The following is a 6,526-nucleotide window of genomic DNA, read 5'->3' as shown; positions in this document are numbered from 1 at the left end:
TTGTCTAACATTTGCAGCGGGAGAGTTCATGTGCTCAGCCGTACATCCCATTTCATTCACTTTAGCACCTGTCTCCAGGTGAATACTAAAATTCTTCTGCATGGAGTATGAGGAAAGCACGGTTTGTAAAAGTCTGTATGGAAAAGGACTAAATTATATAGATAATTTTCCTAAGGAAGCCTGCTCCATCTTCATGCCAAAAAAAAAAAAAATTACAGACTGATTGGCTTCTGAACATTTGATTGATTTTCAAGAGGAATTTCTCTGTGTTTATTCTCTGAAGAAAGTGTCTGTCCACGGTTACTAATTTTGTTTATGGGACTTGAGATATGAGGTGGCAGTGCAGAAGGATGAAGATCTGGTCACAGCAGGTGGTATCGCTTGTGCCCTCTAATTCCGTTCCCTAGGAATGTATGTATAAACTGTGTAAGAATGACTTTTCTTTTGAAAAAAGCAACAATAATTTACATTTAAAAAATATAATAGTTCTTCATTTTTTTCATTGCTCTACCTGGAGATCTTAATCCCATATACTCACTCAAGTTAACACTGACATCAATACAATTTTTGCCTGAATAAGGAATGTAAAGTTTGGAGAGGAGATAGTATTCATAAGTAAGAGAACAGCTTATTTGTACAGAACTGTGAATCATACAACAGATTTGCTGAATAGAACACATATTGCCTGCAGGTGAAAAGCTGATTATATATGATTATAAATCAGATACTATTCAGCTGAGGATAGCTTCAGATTTGAGAGATCAAAAAGTCATTAGGGGTTAAAGATAGGAGTTAAAATATTATAAATTAACTAAGTCAAGCAGAAACCGGATTTCTGTTCCTACTCCAATGATGTGGCTGACTGGAGGATTTAATTTTCACAAATTCTGAGCCTGGCCTGGAAACATGTTATATATTTGCTGCCCTCTTGCATTGAACAGAAGGAGAGAAAAAATGATTCTGTTAATTCTTCAAAACACATACATATATAAATGGAAAAAAACAAGTCAAATGCCTGTATTCCAGCTTGTGTAGGTCAAATAGCAATAGATTTGTAAGGGTTTGGAGGAAAGTTCCACTTAGTATAAGTAGGAGAATTTGTCCCTAATATCATTATTTGGTTTGCTTTTAAATTCACTCAGCATCTCTTGGAGCAGAACAGACTGGCAATATACAGCAACCACACAGTGATAGAAATAGTTTAAACATTTCAAAAGCTGTCTGTCTATCTACAAACAACTTCCTATTGCCTAGATACTGACATTAATGTTCCTTCCTACTTCCCTATTGCTGAACTTTGCCTTCATGAGGCTACCTGCGCTTTGGTCCCTATTGCAATCACCATCCACAGAGGGTAAAAAAAAATTTTAAAAGACAGACATAAATGAGAAAGAAAAAATTTGCAATCTTTTATTGTATTTGATCACTTCTTAAGGCATATCAGAATATTTTGGCATAGAAAGATATTTCAAAATTATTGTTGAAATCTAGACATCAATCTTTCACAGACCCATAATATTGTCCTGACTAATTTCCTTCTGTCATGTCTATGCTACAAGATTATGTTGACTTAAGCCTTTGCAGCTGAACATGGCAGCTAGTTCTTTCTCCTAGCCTCTTCACCTGTTTTAGTCACTAGGCAGGCACAGTATGATTTGTGTACTTTCTTTTTCAGAATCATGTCACAGAATTGTGAAATAACCACCTTTTTCTTGAATCACCTATACACTTCCTACCACCCCTTCCATTTTTAAGAGTTTCTCTTTCCTATTCCAGAATTCCCACCTGCTCATGCCACTTTGTGAAATGTTACATTGGTGCTTTTATCATGCATAAAACCAAAATAGGCTACCATCTTCTGTATGTTATTCTAGCTACTAAAGCCAATGTCTTATCTTAGAAGCACAGAATAACAGGATAATGTCATACCTACGGCTGTAGGTTTGAACGTTTCACTAGGTGATTTTTTTTTTACTTTCTGATATTATTTCTTTTTTAAAAGAATAAGTCTAAGCAGTCCACAAAAAAATCTGTCTGCAAATGTGTGCTTAAACTACTGTAGACCATAGCTCAAACTACAGAGTATGCAGAGCTGATCCAACTGCATCTCATTGCCATATGCCAGTTTCTCTGTTTTAGTGTGTGCTAGGGAATAGATCTATTAAAGATTAAGTCCTCAGTAAACTTTTGTCAGATTATGGTGTGACCATAACGCAATACGTGCAATGAAAAGAAACTGTTTTTCATTGGCTACACTTTCTTTGTATCTACACGGTGATAACCAAGGCAACAAAATGCGGTGATCCTAAATCATGCAGATGTGAGCTTAGATTAGCAAATGTATGTTCACCATAAATAAAGAGCTGCAGGCCCCTGCACCATCTATTTTTCTATCCTCACATCAGTGTGTATCTTTAGGCTTATGTATCTTACTTTATGATAGAATTTCAGTAATCGTAACTATGGGGTTTATTCACATTGTCTACTGTAATCATTTAACCAAATCATTGTGATATACCTCATCTAACCTTAACTTCAGACAGTTTAGATTGAGTCAGCATTGTGTCCTCTCCTGTAGGTGTTTATGTCTGAACTAGTCATCCAACACTCTTCATAGCTGAAATGGGAAAAGATAAAACACATAATTAAAATGATTTTGTTTCTCCATTTACTACAAAGAGAGCTTAGAATGACTAGCTCAGGTACAGTTATCTACGTTCAATTAGATGAAATGTATACAAATATATAATTTATATAAAAATATTCTAGGTACTTAAATTAACCCTGTCTCCATTGTCTGCCTATAGAGAGAGCTATGGCAAGAGCTTGGTTTCATACAGGACAAATAAGAACCAAAGCCTGACCAGAGTGTTCTGAACCATGTCATTCTCCATTCACTTTGGAGAAAGCCTCATAAACTTCAGTCTTTATCTCAGTTCTCAAGCTGGATGCTAAAAGCAGATGGTGTAAGTGCCTTCTCCACCCCCCCTGCAAATGAGTGGGGAACAGCTGATTTAATCTGGCATTGATTTAGAGCAACTTTTATGAGTATGAGGCCCATAGAAATTTTAACTCATACAAATTCATGGAATCGTGGACCTGTTGGCCAGAAAAGACCTCTGTAGTTCATCCTTGTACTTGAAGCAGGACTATCACCAACACTAGGTCAAGCCTTATTTTTTTTAATCTACATTCTAAAACCCTCCAGAGATGGAGAGTCCTCAACCTCTGCTGGAAATCTGGTTTTATGTTGTACTGCATTTGTAGTCGGTATGTTTGTTCTTAATGTTGTAAAACTGATTTGCGGTATTTGAAAATGAGAGGTACAAGGTATGAATTGCTCATATAAATAGGGACATACCATTAATTCGGTCAAAACAATAAAACTGTAACAACCAAATTGGATTTTTAGAACACCTGTGCTTTAATGAAACAAGGTTATTATAACTATGTAGATAAGAAATACATTTATTTACACATACATGGTTCACAAAATATTGAAATATCCTTCAAATTCTAACGCTACTGAAAGATATTGTTCCATGTACTTCCATTCCATTTTCAAGTATTTGACTATTTGTTGTTGTTCTTAAGGAACTGATTCCTCAGTTTAATAAATCTCAACAATGGGATGTTTCTCTGACCTTTAAACTATTTTTTTTTTGTTCCTTATTTACATCATGCTGCTGGGTCCCTGTAGTTCACATTTATTTTATGTTTTGTTTGTCTTCCACAGTCTTTTCACAATTTTGGGTGCTGCAAGTGCTCAAATTCCACAATGCTAAGCTTAGTGTAAAACCTGATTATACTAAATTCTTCTTAACAGTAATCAGTACAGTTTTTCACATAGTTTCACAAGGGGACAATTTATTTGTTTGTTTGTTTATTTTTTGAACAAAAGAGCATTTGGAGTTTGGAAGGACCCATAAGCAAATGGCTAAATGCTTGGGCATTTTGACTTTAACCTATAACACTTAAAAAGATTTTTCTTGTGTTTACATAAACATAAAACATCCCTAAGTATTCCATTCTGGGAAGTAATATGTAGAACAGTTTTATAGCCATGTGGACTAAGGATATATCATAAGTTAGAAGCAGCAGCTGTTCCCTTTGCTAGCCAAGCCATTTAAGCAGTGTTTGCTGATCAGTTCATTTTTTCTTAGCATGGTCCAAACACAGTGACAGAAAACAGTAAGTGTCTTGGCTGACAAAAAGCCTGGGTTTAGATCTAACCACAGCCTTCTGCCAAAATAAAATGTTTATACCGAGTTCTGGTTTTGGCTTTTCTTCTCAAGAAGAGTTCAGAGATTCCAGTTCTAAACAAAAGTACCTACAAGGGTCTTATCCAAATTAAGAAATCTATAGATTGTTAAGTACTATTATCTTTCAAGGACTACTGAAGGGTTTTATAGGTTTCTTTGGCTTACTAGATGCAAAGACTAATTTTTATTAAAAAGTAATGGTTATAGAGACCAGCCTAGTGGAAATGAAACTGTTTCATAACATCTTTTCTGTCTATTTTGGTTAGTGAGACAAAAAAGTCCTTAAGTATGAATGGCCCGGTTACCCTTTCGTTGTGGTCAACAATAAATATAATCATCATGGATGTTAATTGTAATAAGGCACACTGAGTAAAGCTGTTGTGACTAAACAATTCTCCCAAAAAGGCAGAACAAAGAACAAGGAAAGCCTCAGTTTTTAAGCCAACTGGAAATACTCACTGTAGTAAATGCAACTGCCATCTCTCGTCACAAACTACCAGCTAGTGTGTCAAGAAAGATATCAACAGTAGAAAAAATGGAAAAGAACAAAATGAGAGTGAAAGAGGAACACTGGACAGTAGAGTCAAACCTCAGGTAGGGCATGTGCCCAGTTGTGTGAAAGGGCTTCAAGGAAGCTGACTGCTGGAGTTCTGCTCCCTTCTATATCCTGATAACATCAAAAAGCAACCTGAATACAAAGAACAATTCAAATGAATTTATTTGTATTTACCTGCTTAACTAGGTTCTTGTGAAAATTGATTATGTAATGTTTGTAATATGCTTTGAAAATAAAAAGCGGAAGGTAAGGTATATTTAATTATTATTGTAGACACAGCAGTCACTGTGGTTAGAACTGTGAACTGTTTTTTCATCCTGAATTCTTGGTCTCAGGAGTTGCAGCTTTCTGAATTTTTTAATACTTTGGGCAGGTGCCACATATAGTCTAATTTTGAGCAAAGGCAATTTGTCTATTTTTTTCCTCAGGCTTCATAAATGTAGAGATCAAGAAAGACCTGTGCATATTTAGTTTGACCTCCACTATAATATTTGACACAGCATTTCAATCAGTAGTTCCTGCTTTCAGTAGAGTAGCAATTGAACTGTGTCTTCTCTTTACAAAAAAGCACTCTATCTTGATTTAAGTTTTTTTTCAGGCAGCAAATAATCCACACAATTATTCTTTAATAGGAACCAGGTAACAAAATATACTTTTCCACTTAAAGAAAAAGAAAGAGGGAAAAAATTTATCATAATTTATCGGCTCTGCCACTGAAAGAATTAATAACTGGACTCTGAAATTTGGAAGCGATAGAACTTTCATTGAATCCCTTAGAAAATACTGGGAAACATTCTGATTTCACAGTACACAATTTTTAAGTGCATGCAATACCCTTATTCTAGCTTCTGTTTCCCCCAAGTAAAACATAAAGTAAACCAGTAAAGTGCTACTTCAGGGAACTTATCTGCAGAGTAACATGTACATAGAGCTCAAGAGCATAACAGTTCAAGGGAAAACTGTTTCCCACTAATTTTGGAAATACAAAATTTGAGTTAGCTTTTTGTGTTGTCACCAAAATGTAGAGATAATTTTCATTTCAACTACTGAAAAGGAAGTAGAAAAACCCATCTCAAGATGCTTTATGAATGTTGACTCCATGAAGTACAACTATCCAACGTTAGAAACCATACTAGAGACCCAGCTTATTAGGCATTAATACCTATATACCTGCATTAAAGGCATGTTGAGAGGAATTATACTGTGTCTGAAGCTAATCATTGTGTGTATTTCTTGCTTGTAAACAGCCCCTAGATATTATCATCAGCTTCTACAGCTTAGAGAATTGTCAACTCTACTGGAGAGAGCCCAAGGAGCAGTACTTGGAAATTATGGAATGAAAAGCATGCCATAAATTGTGATTAAATAATGCACTGCAGATTGAGTACACTATGTAGAACAACGGTGAACAGCAATGGATTAAATAAGGATTTGAACATACAAAGACCTGCATTTACTCTGGTGAATAGTACGTGAGTGGGTACATGAGAGTGTTTCTTCTCTGTAACAAATGCATTCAGAATCAGGCCATTAGTTTTGTAGTTAATGGACATAGCTTCTAAAAGGCACCTAATAAAATTAGCTCTGCTCAGACATATGCCACTAAATTAGCTTAGTTAACTGGCTCACCCTCTCAATTAGATTGAAAGAAATCTATACTTCTAGAGAGGAAATATATAGCTGAGTTGCTGATTAAAATCCCATCCCA

Source organism: Phaethon lepturus, unplaced genomic scaffold (genome assembly GCF_000687285.1).
Source record: "Phaethon lepturus isolate BGI_N335 unplaced genomic scaffold, ASM68728v1 scaffold3259, whole genome shotgun sequence".
Taxonomy (NCBI): domain Eukaryota; kingdom Metazoa; phylum Chordata; class Aves; order Phaethontiformes; family Phaethontidae; genus Phaethon; species Phaethon lepturus.
This window is presented reverse-complemented; position numbering follows the sequence as displayed.